The 15,030-nt window shown below is 39.0% G+C and overlaps 1 pseudogene; it reads left to right on the top strand.

Moving 5' to 3' along the window:
- Positions 1 to 13,892: 13,892 nt before the first annotated feature.
- On the top strand, positions 13,893 to 14,011 carry LOC120619339 (uncharacterized; annotated as a pseudogene).
- Positions 14,012 to 15,030: the final 1,019 nt, after the last annotated feature.

The following is a 15,030-nucleotide window of genomic DNA, read 5'->3' on the forward strand; positions in this document are numbered from 1 at the left end:
CTTAAATCCAACATTCTGACACATATTATTATAGAGCACAGCTACATGCATGTGTTTCCTTTATTGTCCTCTTCATCACCAAACCCGATATATAAAACGTGGTAGACACTCAACAAGTATTTGTGGGATCAACCTGAATTGAATCTTGAAAAAATAGAAATAGTTTAAATTAGAATTCTGCATCATATTTCCTAAAACATAATTTGAAACTCGACCTCTATTTTATATTTGTACATATCTTATATGAATACTTTGCTTCTATATGTCTATAGTTTTATTAAAACCAAATACTCATTTCTCTTATAAGCCAAAGGCAAACTGCTTTATTGAGGTGTCTTTTAGCAAATCTGGACTTTTACGTTATTATTCATACTGGCTTTTTTTTTTTTCCTTTACAATAGTTTTCTATTGAAACCTCGGCTTTGCTATATGAAGAAATCCCCACCGTTTCCTGGCTTCTTGGTATCATTCCAGCTCTTTTTCATTACGTGCTTGTAGTTTCTTATTTAATGCCAGCCACCCCCATGGCCCGGTCAAGGGGAAATGGCCGTGTGTGTCCACCTTGTAGCCTCAGCATCTTGCAGTGCCTAGACCCTAGTGAGCACTTAACAACAGATCTCAAAATTACAATAATTATAAGTTACAAAGTTAGATTATTTATATCATATATATGAGATATATATATATATAAGTTTAGGCAACATGTATCATTGAAATACAAGACAGGGAAAGGAGACAATAAAAGGAGAAAATATATCCTGCTGAGACTGGCCACGGAAGTTGAACCCCAAGCTCACCTCGGCGACGTGCTCGCTGGGGATTTAAACCTGGCCGTATGTGCAGGGCTCACTCTGCTCTTTTCCACCCGTGCTGCTCCTGGGAGCAAAGTGCACTTGCAGTGAGGGCGACATAAGATTTTGTGACTTTATTACAGCCTTTCCTGGCAGTGCTCAGGGCACCCTGAACCCTTCCGGGAGCCAGAAAGAGCGACACACAGCATTCTGTTCTTAGGGGACTGATGATAAAATAAAGGAACTCTGAGTTTCGGATTTTTAAGGCTACAGAATAAACTCGCTTAAGTTCATTATTTAGAAAATGTAAATATGACATTTACGTGCAAAAGGTTAGAAACAATCACCTATACATATTCCAAGCAAATTAACCTTAAAATGTAATTCTTTTACAGGTCAAAAAAAAATCAACTGAATTTTGATTCGATGTAAACTTGTTTTAATTTACTTCATTTATTTAAAATTAGTCTATTTTTTTTTTCTTCTCTCATGAAAGACGGAAATAATTTAAATCATCCTGTTGTTAAGAGCTGAGTGGGCTTCATTTACCTAAGGCACCACTGTCAAATTAAGCTTACATTTTTCTCCTATCAATATGCCTACACTCGATCACAACAATCCTCTTAATGATTCAACAACTGATCGAGGTACAGGATGAAACCCATTCCCATTCTTGAATTCCACATCTGAAGACACTTCGTTATACTCCCTCGGTAGTGTTTTCCTTCACATAAAGTCACCAAATGACTTTAAATACTTTGAAGAATTCTTTGTCATTCTGGCAACTGGCTTGCTCGCAAAAATTACAATTAATCTTTATTTATAGCTGTGTCCCCAATTGTGTCATCTTCTTGTGAACCACCCCTTTGACGCCCTCTCTAAAATATTTCCAGAAACATAAACACAAACTATAGCTTGAAAAATCGCTAGTTCTCTAAAAATTAATCAGAATGTGCAAATTGCATTTCGAAAATAGTGTCTCCCAATCCATGTGTGTTAATAGCTGTGTAAGGACATAGAATTACTTGTTCCTATTGTGTAAGACAGCACGGAAGCAGTAAGCCGGACAGGAATTAGGTGGGTGAAGGAAGATCATAATCCTTTTGATCCATTTGGTCCATGTTAGAAGAGTACGTAGTTGTCTATAAATCGCCCTTTTCAGCCACGACACAGAGAGATACCCTCTCTGCTGGACTTCCCTACCAAGGTCTGCCTTCCAACTGGCATTAATTATTTCCCCAAAACTATAGCTTTTCCATAAAGTATGCCTATCAGGCCAGAACTACACACTAAAGCTCTTAAAATAAAATCAAACAAACTATCAAAAAGTGAGGCGGGCCAAAAGGAATAAAAGCCATCACGCCACCCCCCATCTCAGTGTGCAGGAGAGTGGAGAGGGAGCATCTTAAGAAACCCGGGGTCTGGCACACCTGGAACACCCACTCCTCAGCTCGAAGCACAGTCGCCTACATTTGCATAAGTAGTGAGTACCAGAGCAAAATGGAAGCTCAGTCTCTTATTCGAAAAGCAGAAAAGAAGAATTTTCCCTTTTCCTGTAATTTCTTTCTTACTCGTTATGGTGTCCTTTAATTGCTGTTTAATCCTGCACTCCTTGGAGCACAGAGAGTCTGAGGAGATCTCCCTAGTTGCCAAGGGCTCTGCAGAGACTCGCTGTCTAGTGTCCTTGCTGACACTGACCATCTCTGTGCCCTGGGCCCCTGCCTCTGAAGGGGAGGTTGGTGCACAAGGAGCTGGGCAGGTGCAAAGCCAACCCAAGCTGGCAAGGTGGCAGTGGAAGGGGGGACCTCATTTAAGATGAGACACTGAGTCCCTAATACACATTCAGCTGTCCTGACTTCCCTCAAAAAACACAAATTCAGTGATCAAGTTATTAAGAATTTCCAAGCAGCATCATAGGATTCAGGTCCCAGCACAAGGTCTTAAGCTACCGCTGTTCTGTTCTACGCCCACACAGCATCCAAGTGATTGGAGTGGGAGGGTCTGTGAGGAAGAGGTGGGAGCAGAGTGAGTAGGAGGAGGGACAGGAGAAGGCTGTGCTTGAAATTCAATCTTTCTAGATTTGAGTGGGTTCTTGAGGCTGGAGTGACATCACCCTTATACCCGACCTCAGAGCAATAGCAATAAACTGTGATCTTCTCAATCACAGCCAGACTGGAGATTAAAGAATGGAATCACAGAATATGCCTGAATGGACAGCTGGGCCGAGTGAGGCCATCTGGTTCTGCACGGTAACCAGTCACCTTGGGAGCCATGGACAGAGCTCCAAGCCAGCAACCAGAACCTGTAATTATCACTTTCTCACCATTCTCTTTTTCGGGGGACCTGCTCCTGGTTTCGGGGCTCTGTGAGCTTGGGTTTGGTTCCTTTGCACGTTTTACGTGATGTGTGTGTTAGCACTGGCCCTACTAGAAAGAGTTGTCTCTCAAGAAAAAGCTGGTAGAAGTGCCTGCTCCCAGTGACTTTTTTTTTTTTTAAGACAGAGATGAAAGTCTCTACCTCTATTTAAAATCTTTAATGGGTTCCCATTGTCCTTAGAAAAAAAAAGTCTATTTGCTCTTGGCAGACAGGTTTTTACCCATCTCCTATTCCTTCTACATGACATGTAGGTCAGGAGTTCATCTTCTCAACTCCCATTATTTACCAGTATCATGGCATATAGCTTTTAATTAATGCATTCTCTTCCCCATCACTCTTCGGCTCTTTGAGGGGAAAACTATTCTGTTTTGTTTGTTTTGTTTTGTTTTGTTTTGTTTTGTTTTGTTTTGTTTAAATTCTCAGGGTCTCACTGTCAGCCACATCAGAAGCTCAATAAGTATCAGTTAAAGGATTGAATATTGATTTCCGAATGTCATCTGTGAGAGGAGCTGGTGCAACAAGCTGATGAGATTTTGGAGGAAGAAAATACCAAGCATATCCACTGCGGAATGAAATGCATCATGACCCCAAGGGTGGCAGTTGGCATGTCATCTCCCTGTTCTTTGCATCTGGCATCACAGTGGGGAAAGCATGGTGACTGGGTGTCCAGCAGCCCAGCTTCGTGGTCTTTTGGGATCACTTCGACACTTCAACAGGTCCCATCACGGAAAGGTCTGCTGTGGCCACAGCTGCTTCCGCTGTGAATGCTGCTTCCCATGGCATCAGCTGTATCACGCAGCACACACGCTAAACTGTGACTGCGGCTGCTCTCGCATCTGCCACCACCCGACCTGGGTCTTTCCCAAGGATGCTCATAGATTTTTTTAAAGCATGTTCACGGCAAAACGCAGGACAAAATGCAGAATCTGACAACCAGGATCACTGTGGCTACATACCCGAGGCCTTTGAAGCCTGTGCCTCATTCGTTTGTCCCTGGTGAACCGACCAGAAAAAGAAGCACATCGGTTTCCATGGTTTCAGAGACAGTGCACCTGGGTTTGACTCTGCTAGTTCAAAGCTACTGAGGAATATTGTGATACTTCACCCCAGTGAATCTAGACCATTCTCATTCTTTAGACCGACATTTCTGAAATTGTAGCTTTCTAGGTCTAGACGTCACAATTTTTATTGTATCTGTATCCAGCCTGCACCATCAGTCATTCGTCATTTAATTTTTCAAAAAAATAAAAGGCATCTCTATGCTACTAAAACCAATAGAAAACAAGCGAAATGGTCATACATAGGAAATGTAAAAATAAACAGAAGGGAAACAAAGATATTCAACTAAAAATAAGCATGGGTTATAAAATTTTAAATCAAGAAAACAAAAGTTAAGACAATCTCTCTTGTTCCTTAATTTAAGGAAATAAGTACTTTATCGAAAACAAAACTCTGTTTGCCTGTATGGGTGTGTGCGCGTGTGTGTGCGTGAGTGTGTGTGTGTGTTACCAGATCTAAGAACAGCACCTCACTGTGCAGTCTTTTGGACAGAGTTAATGCAGAGGAATATCGCTGCCCTGCTCCTCCAAATCACATAAAGGGAGGTTGACGGTAAACGAGTTGCAGCCTCTCTCCACAGGGAGGAAGGGGAAGAGGCATCCTAGCTGGGAGCTTGTCAGAAGGAAATGGGCGTGTGGAGTGCTGCCTCCCCCTTGTTCGTCCTGAGAGCAGCTGTGGCCTCCGAGATGTTCCTGGATTATAGGGTATGCCTGTGGTAGCTCTTCTTCAGGGGGGCCTGCACCCCAGGAGCCGGTTCTCCTGCCTGGAGCAGCCTGCTCGCCCTAGAGCTGCCTGCGTTTGCTCTCAGGAGCCAGTGGGTTACGTTTACCTGAGACCCAAATAAGCTCCATCAATTAGCTAGTATCTCCTTACATCATGTCCTCGGATCTGGAGGAATAAAAATAATGTGCTGGGTTTCTACCTATTGCTCTTTTATTTCTGAAACTGTTCAGAACGAGGACAAGTAAGAAGATCATTATTTTGAGAGGTAGCCCTCTGTGACTCTCAACTGATTGGATAGTAAGCATGAATTCCTAATCTGAATGATGCAGTTTATTGATTTTTTTTTTCTATTCTAAGAAAGCCGAAGTGATTTCTTGAATTTGTTCTTCTGAATGTATTAATTTATTTGGTTGTGTCTGAAAGGTGATGATTGAGAGATTTCTCTCACTCCCATTAATTTAGGTAAATAGAGAAGGATTTATGGAGGTTTTACAGTGCTCCTTTGTAATGCTAAAAACATTCTCAAGGAATTTTCAGATAATAATGAAGTGATTCAAAAACTAAAAAAAAAAAAAGTTTTTAACCGTATATGTTGATTATCCACACAAATGTAGTTGGAAGACTTGCTCCTCGGGCGCTGGATATTCAAAGTCTGGTAAAGCAATGATAATTACAGCACTTTCTCTGTATTAGCAGCAACAGCCCATGAGATAGGTACTCATTCCTTTCTTTTCAGGGGTGGCCCAATCAGCTTCAAGCTCAAGATTTGCATTTGATAGCTGAGAAGAGGCCCCCTCTATTTTTGTACCTGAGTGGAAGCATGTAGCCCTGTTGCTATTAAAACTTCTTCCTCTTTTGGAGAAAGCGGGCCACAGAATGCAGCTAACACACAGAAGAGGGCAGATTCACTAAGCCTGAAACAGCTTATCTGTGCATGTTTTAGTAACTCCGTCTTTCAATTCCCCAATCCATTCTTTAAACCCATTCAGGTTGAGTTTTCTTAATGGCAATAAAAAATTCTGATACAGAAATTGATAAAATAAATGTATTCTTATAAGAAACAGACCGAGAGACGTGAGCTAGGTTGGGAGGTAGGGCAGAGACTATTTATACCAACTTGTCCAGTGACCAAGAGGGCTTTAATGCCCTCTCAGCTTGGCTAAACTTTCCACAGACTTCTTCCTAAATATAGGCCCCGACTTCTCTTTTCTGAGAATCTTTAGAAAACTTGCAATTGTAAATCTTATCTCTGCCTCTTTGAGATATAAATCTCTTTAAAAGCCTCTTTCCAGTTTTATAAGGCAGGAATGTCTTTCTCAAGGACCTGGGAACTGTCCCTTTGAAATGTAGTCATCGAAGAAACTAGAGACCCAATCTCTCAATCTCTCTAGCAGGGTAGAACATCAGTTTGGTGGGTCCCTTGCTCCAAGCTGTAGCACTACCTCCTATCAAGATACAAGAAAGTTTACCTTTCCTCTGAGTAAAGCCAGTTAGCAAACACAGGTGGCCTATGACACTCCCCACAACCCCCTTCCCAGTTCTCCAGAAACCTCCTGCCTTGGCCAGGTTGAGCTCACTCCTAGTTCTGGTCTCTCTCCCTTATGACAATAGCATTGAATAAAGTCTTTCTTATCTTTCTAACTTTGTCCGGTGCAACTTTCACTTTCAAACCAGTCACTGAAGTTAAGCAAGGCTTGTTACAGAGTCACATTTAAATGAAACCTTAGCCTCTTATTCTTTGGGATTCAATGAGCAGCTCTGGGGAATGTGCGAGCAATTTTTTTTAAAAAAAATCGAGTGTGTTAGCTATTTTGTACATATTTTAGTAGGTTCATCTAGAGAGTGATACCCTTGCTTTGAAACTAAAAACAGAAATAAGGATATATGGAATTGCCAGGGGAGATCCTTTCTGCCCAAGGACTGCCATTCAAGGTTATCTGTGGCCCATTAATTCGAAGATAGAAAAGAGAAGTTCTCCAAACAGAACTTAGATTTGTATGAGAGATTCAGGAGGAGTTAGGATTAGAATCTAAGAGAAAGCTGACCCTTTAGGCCCTTCTCAAGCTTTTAAAGCATTATTTGGCTGACAGAAGAAGTAATTACTCCTGCTGCAGAGCAGCCGGAGGGCAAAGGACTAGCTACCTGTCTCCCCAACCTAAGGCCTCGTTTCTAAGGCAGAAACTGTGCATTTGTTAGATACTAGAAATGGATATTAAAATGTTGTTCTGCAGAAGTTAAACGTCTAATCATTTGAACTTCAAATGTCTTCGTATTTGATGATTTATCAAAATATCAAAAATATTATTTAGTTCATATGTTCAAAGTACTATTTCTATTTTTAACTCACATAATTACAACTAAATTGTCCTATATTAATTATATACTTTAAAACCCAGTCTATCTTCATTCCTCAATGAAGGATCAGGGTATTAAAATATTAAGTGTTCTGCATATTTAATTACAAAATACCCAAGTCATTTGTTTAGCTATCATCTATTATGGGTGGAAAGTATATAATCTGCTTGATGATTTGCTTGATAAATGTATTTGTCTTTTTAATGAGCTTCTTTGTTAAGGTGGTTAGAATGATTAATGTGCCAAAGCACATCATCAGTAACCTTGAAAACCAAAAGTCAATATTTGGGAAAAATCCTTACACAGTGAAATGCAGTGCTTAAAACTGCAGAAATCTCCATGGGGATGCCAGCCAGTTGATTAGCAGACATGTCTGACATGTTGCTATTTAAACAGGATTAAGCATACTGGGTAAGAGATGGAGAAAAGGGGGAGGAGCCTCAGAAAAGCAATTATAACACAAGAATTGATAAGCTCCATTATCTCCAAAGAGATTTGATAGTTCAGATTACTAATTGCCCTGTCAGTAGGCCTGAAAAAAATATAGCAAAAGAGCTATAATTTGCTCAAAGAAAAAAATACTTAAATACATATTTCATAACGTATCTGTAATTACCTCTTGTTTCAATCGATTGTTTGATCCTAAGAACTGCACAATACATTTTGTGTTTTCTACAGATGAAAGATATTTATTCTAAGATATAATCATTTCATCTCACAAGAATTTATAGGAAATAAAATTCATGAAATATAAGGTAATGAAACAAAATTTAAAATTTCCCATAAAAATAAAGATTAAATATTTCTTTTCGGTTGTTGTGCAGATTTCTCCTGAGCCCACAATAATTCTGTATAGCAAAAAAACAAAAAACAAAAAAACAACCTGACTTGATACTTCTCAGATTCACTTTTGCCAACCTCTTACTTCCTTTTCCACCTTCTCTCCTCTCTTATTACTAAATAATGAGAATATAAATTTCTCTATAAGTAGCATATGCCTTTGAAGGTAAAAGGAGAAAAGATTTATAAAGATAAAGCGTATTGATGTTTTTGTACATCGAATGAATATCCTTTGCATTTGCAATTTTATTTAGACCTCAGGCGATAGAATGAGTTGTAAATGTATAAGTAAGATACATAATCATAAATGTTTTAGTAAACTGTTAGACTCTTTTGCACTGAGGTACATAGGAGCTACTGGATTATCTGTTTTGTACAGTGTGGGGTTTTTTTTAGTTCAACGCATCAAACTATTTTGCTTCACTGTTTTCCACAGCAGCAGCTTGAACGGAACTGTGCTGCCATCGCTTCTGCTCACATCACATCGATTGAGCACAGCATAAATTTGAGAGCATGGGCTTCTGAGTCAAACTCCCTGGGTTTCAATATCGTTTTTTTCCCCCACCTGGTTGTGTGACCCAGAAAATGTTGAACATCTCTGCCTCTTTATCCTGTGCCCAGAACAGTATCTGGCCCACGTCAAAGCTAAAGACCAATAGGAAGTGCTCCTATGATAAAAAACAAAACAAACAAAAAAAAACTTAGGTGTATTAAGTCTCCTGTAGCAAGTGAGGCAACGAGCTACACCAGGTGAAATCTTGAGTGACCTGGATTAAAGGGAATTAGAAACTCATTATGACAGGATTTCATGTGGAAAGAAGTCCAAAGATGCAGGGGTCTGTTCTGGATTGGGCACTGTCAAAAATTGAGTGCAATTTGGTGTTTGGGTATCTTTTCTCAAAAAGTCAAGAAGGGCAAAGCATGGCTAGAGTTGTTGCTGAAGTAGCAATAGTCACTTGCATAAGCTGGAAACAGGAGCTATCTGGTAACAGATTGTGTGTTACACAGGGTCTTTGTTTTCATCTTTCTTCAGGCATAAAAATGGAATGGCCTTCACAGTCATGGAGAGTCCTTATCGGATGTCGATATACAAACTTGGTCATGTTCATCAGTGGAATATCATAGCCTACTTGGTAGCAACTGGGCCGGCCATTGGCCGACAGCCCTTTTGGCCACTTCTGTTGTTGTTATTGTCTTGTTGTTGTTTTCTTTCTCAGTTTTTCTTTGCAGGACCTTGTTGAGAATTTTCTGATCAGAAAGCTGTGCAGGTAACATTCTCTCTAATTGAATGTTAGTCTTTCCTGTGTTAGGAAAAGGCATCATCTAATTATTAATAGCTACACAGTAAACTGTAGGACTCTGAAAAGGATTCATCAGCCAACTGCAATACAGGCATTTATCAGAAAAAAAATGACTATTAGTCCTTATAACAGACTGAAGGCAGGAACCTAGATGATCAAACTCTGACTACAAAACATATCTCACAGTACAGATGAGAGCCACGTGCTTTTATTATTATTTTTAATTGGCCTGGCCATAGACTGTACCATACAGAAACACCATTAAGTGTCTGCTAAAGCATGCTTTCTTTCAAAGCTAGCCAAAAGGGAGTCGAAGGCTAATGGAATTGTTCATAACAGCACTGAATAATAATTGCAAACTGATTTGTTGAATCTCCAGAGAAAAATTTATGCCCATAGAGGAAATAATATTGTGGGACTACAGAAAGTGTCAGGAATATAAGAATCATTTATGGCAACAGGCTGAGACAATCTGATATACCTTTAGGAGAGCAAATTTCCTGAGTGAAGTTAAACAGGACCTGCAAAGCAGCAAACTGAGTGTGACATAAAAGAATAGTCTTAATATTTGATTTTACTCTTATCACGCTAAGTTTTGATCAGAGGACTATCTTGATTTCAGGAGAAGCATTCTGTTGAAATTGTGTCAAAGCCTACTTTAATTCCAAAGTTAGAATTAGTAATTAAAAAAAAAAAAAGGAAATACTTAGAGGAATGTGAAGGAAATTTAACCTTCTGAAGGATTTAAAAGCAGTATTCGAATTTTTATCAACAGGATCAGGTGAAGGCTGACACATTCAGCAATGGTTAGGTCCAAATCGGTAGCTATGGTGTGAAAAACATCTCCTGGGAGTTTTATCTTTCTTAAGTGGCAAGTAAAAGGCTATGAGGGTGGAGGTAGTAAGATAAAGTTAGAGGAGAACATACTGAGTGCTCTTTAATTGATCACCAGAGAACACAGAAGTGTAACAGACAAGATTAGAAATATAAGAAAGAAGAACACAGCAGAATATCGGAAAAGTAGAATTATTTCAGCTTCTTGGTTGAAAACTGTCTATGTTGATTTGTCATCAAAACCAAGACTCTTGCAGTCAACTATCTAAAGAAAAATGGCAATAGAGAAGATGAACAGACACTGATTGTATTCTGAAACAATAGCCAATGACAGGAGACAGCACAGGCCGAGACTGGATACTCAACTCCATGGAGACAAAATCCTGGAGGGCTTTTAAGAGCTGAATTAGGGGGTTCTTAGGCCACCTGGGATTACTAGTTGGCTTTACACAAAGGGAAAGTAAACTTTCTTGTATCTTCATAAGAAGCAGTGTTACAACTTGGAGGAAGAGGCCAACAAAATTAGGCTTCTCCCCTGACACAGAGACTGTGAGATAGATGCTCCATTGTCTCTAATGACTACAGTTCAAAGGGATGGCTCCCAGATCCTTGAGAAAGACCTTCTGGGATATAAAACTGGAAGGAGGCTTTAATTTTTTTTGTTCGTTTGTTTTAATATTTCAAAGAGACAAAGAAAGACTACATAAGTACAAGTTTTCTAAAGTAAAGTTCTCACATCAGAAGCCTAGAGAGTCACAGAGTCTGTCTAATGTTTAGTCAAGCTGAGGGGTCTTCTTGGTTGTCATGCCCTAGGACAGTTGTCTTCTAGAGGATTCTGAAGGAAGATTGGGAAATGTGCTATAGCCAGGTTCGTGTGCCTTTCTAAAATTAGCAGGGGGAGTGAGAATGGGCAATGATGGGAAATTCTACTTGTATGCAGTACTTTGCCTGGATGCAGTACAGGCCATTAATTTAAGAAGCATTGCTAAGTAATTAGGTAACATTTATATATGTTTGCATGCAGAGGTACACGCATGCATTGCACCTCTGGGTGAGTCAAGTTTCCCTGTTAAGTGAATCTACTCTTTTTTTTTTCCTCAACCACCATGTCTTTTACCTAGTTCTTTCGCTCATGAAAACAAAAGTTTTAAAATATAGGTACAGCCATAAAATGATTCATGCATCACAGGTTCTTCACACACAGTAAGTTCCCAGCCAGAGGCATAACTGAAGCAATTAAAAAGTAGAATCAACCCTCCTGCAACGGTGGGCCGTATCTTGGCTCTCAGTGGTATCATGACGTCTCCCACTGGGCTACACAGACTCTGAGAAAACAAAAATGTGTTGCTGAGCATTGTGAGACTTCAAACCAGTTCGACTATTTAGTGTTCCAGCACCCAAGCCAACAGTCGGTTTAAGTGCCTCTTTAGGAAAACAGAACTCTATGTGCTGAGAAAAGTTATATATTTTGCAAGTGAATTTCCAAAAATGAAAACTATGAAAATATTGTTTGAGAGCCTATGCTATTTTTCACTGTTATTGACAAGGAATTTTCTACTGGAGGGAATAGTTTTGCAAAGAAATTTGATAGTTGACTTGAGAAAACAAATCTCTCCTATTTTTCTGTTTCTAGGATTCTTGATAAACTTATCGCACTAACAGTTTCCATATGGTTATTCACATGCTGGACCCCTCACCTGTTTGGGGTCTAGTAGGAGGATCATTGCTTCTTAGTCTTATCATTTTTTTTTTAATGAAATACATTAGCAGAGAAACATCTAATAACCAAGTTCTGTGAGGATACAGAATTACATAAATAACAGATAAAATATTATACTTTAAATTATAAGTTCCATAAGAATACAGATTTTAGTTTTCTATCTTGTTCACTGCTTATCACAGGTCCTAGAATATTGTCTGGCCCATAGTAATCATTCAAATTATGTTGAATAAATACCAGAGATTTTTCATCTGAGTGGATGTGAGTACATACACTCTTAGGCTGAACAATTTCTATGCATTCTACTTTCTAAGAAGGCAGAGGTCATAGGTGTGGAGGTTCAATGGGTGGAAAAGGATGGTGTCAGGTACATTCATGATAAATGAACATGCACCTAGGAATAGTAACCGCTCTCCAGTGACCTATTACAAACTTCTTCCAGTCTTCGAGATAAAGTGTTGTTGGCATTATGCTCACACTTATTTCTTATTTCTGTAAAATGATTAACAATCCTAGCCAGGGCCTTTCAGGAGCTGTGAAAGTCTGCATCTCTTCAATTTTCTGAATTACTATATTACTATTAAAAGGTCAAAAAATATCAATATTTAAAAGGCTTAAATTGAAAAACAATAATACACTTGGCAAATGCACACATGCAAACATATATTCAGGTTTTTAATACATCCACCTCATTTGAAAATAAGGACAAAGTTTACCTCTAGTGTCTGTCTTGAATATCAGGCACAGTCTAAATGGTTCTTTGGCTCTTCCTCACATAAGACTCCACCCCAAACAGACTCCAAACTCTTATACCCCCTTCTCTGATGCTCTGGGCAGACCTGGGTATATTTTCAAGTCTATTTTTATTTGTTTGTTTTTTACCTTTGTACCACACCCAAATCATTTTGATTTCTGTGTCCTCCCCAAAATTCCTATGTTGAAACCTATTCCCCAATGTGATGGGATTTGGAGGTGGGGTTTCTGGGGGATGATTACGTCATGAGAGTGGAGCTCTCCTGAATGGGATTAGTGCCCTTACAGAAGATGTCCCAGAGAGCTCTTGAGCCCCTTCTGCCATTTTAGGATACAGCAGAAGACAGACAAAGCAGTCTGCAGCCGGAAGGTGGCCTTCGCCAGAACCCAACCGTGCTGGTACCCTGATCTTAGACTTGTAGCTCCCAGAACCAAGAGAAGTAAATGTCTATTGTTTATAAGCTGCCCAGACTATAGGAGGTCATTATAGCAGCCTGAACAGACTAAGACAAGCACAGAAACAATTCATCCCACTCAAGAAAAAAATAAAATAAAATTCAATGAATGAGTGAATGAATGAAATCTTGGTCTTTTATTCTCTCTCCTCCCCCTTATGTTCATCAGTTCCATTTAAAATCCCCAAAAGAAGATGATGCCTATGGCTTGTTTTTTTAGAATAGGTTTTCCTACCTAAAAATCTTTATCTCATTAATATGACCAAAACCACTTTAGTTTCATCCTGTAAGTTGAATTTTTGAGAAAATATTTTTTTTTGTCACATTTACCTCATTGGTCAGAATGATCCCTTAACAAAATTAAATGATCCAAGTAATAATGTTTTCAATATACAGGGACAGATCAAAATTTGAAGAAAGAAAGTTTCATAATGAAATGAGGTTTTCCCTAGTAATGACTTTTACATGAGTAGACTCTACATACGCATACATAAATTCAAGGAGTGGCATACATGTTCCTCATAGGGGCTGCTCGAAAATGATAGGGAGTCCCTGCCCATTTGGAAATTGTGAGAATTCCATGCACAAAAGAGCTCTTTCCTAATACCAGTCTTATATCTTGTTTTTCCCTTTTGTTTCCTGGTGCCTGGGACCACCCACCCCCATACTCTTTTGAATCAAAACAGTCTACAGCCATGCCACCCTGCACAAGCCTGATCCCGTCTAATCTCAGAAGCTAAGCAGGGTCTGGCCTGGTTAGTATTTGGATGGGAGACCACCTAGGAAGACCAGGTGCTGTAGGTGTAAAAAAAAAAAAAAAAAAATAGAATCAAAACACATTCACACACTGAGCAACATTTTTACTGAGATTCATTCTGGTTCTTTATGTGTCCCCGTATTTTGGAGCTGCATAATGAAAACACTGATTTTTTTTTTTTTCTCATTACCTAACTATAGTTTGATTACTGAAAATGTTTGTATTCTTCCATGTCTTCTGTACTCTCTAAACTTTGTGGTACATTTTTTTCATCACTCTCATATACAGGAGAACTCAGTTCGGCACAGCAAGAAAGAAAATGTCTATGGGTCTCACAAGAAGCCTTTTTTATTTTTTTTCAATATTGTAGAAAGCTAGTGTACACTAAGCTGGTGTCCCTACTTTTTGTTTTCTTTATTGGACCTAGAAATGGTTTCTCCCCATTCATAAAAGAAACAGAAATCTGAAAAGGCTCAAGTTTAATTTAACACCTATCTAAGCAGTTTGAATGGGTATTAAATGGAACAAAAAAGCTTTCCCTCTTTTCTCTTGAATTTGTTTTTATTTTTATTCTAGTAAAAAAGGCATGATCGATCTCTCTATACCTGTATATCAAATACTGCTTCAGTCAGCAGGTGAAAAAGGGAACCGTTTTTACAAAATGGCTTTATGACCGGTTCTATAAATACTTGCAGTTTATCTTCCTTGAAACTGTAACATCAGACTGCCTGGTAAATGCTGCCTCAGGCCAGTTTCTGGATCTATGCATATGCACCTCCATATTCTCCCCATGATGTTAACAGATGAAACCGAGTTACAGCTTTTGTCTCTTTGCTATGCCCTGGACTATATGAGCTAATGAGAAGAAGTGAGATGAGAATAGGAGACAATTAAGACTTTAGAATTCATTGCAACTTTTTTTTGTTTTTTAGAATAAATGAGCTTTCTAGTTATTATTAGTCATTATTTATAAATGTCACATCAAATACCTTAAAAAGTTTACTTAGGTACTTAAGCTTTTGATTCTCGACCAACTTTAGACATAATTCCCTAAATTGCCAGTATA

This window comes from Pteropus medius, unplaced genomic scaffold (assembly GCF_902729225.1).
Source record: "Pteropus medius unplaced genomic scaffold, Ma_sr-lr_union100, whole genome shotgun sequence".
Classification (NCBI taxonomy): Eukaryota; Metazoa; Chordata; class Mammalia; order Chiroptera; family Pteropodidae; genus Pteropus; species Pteropus medius.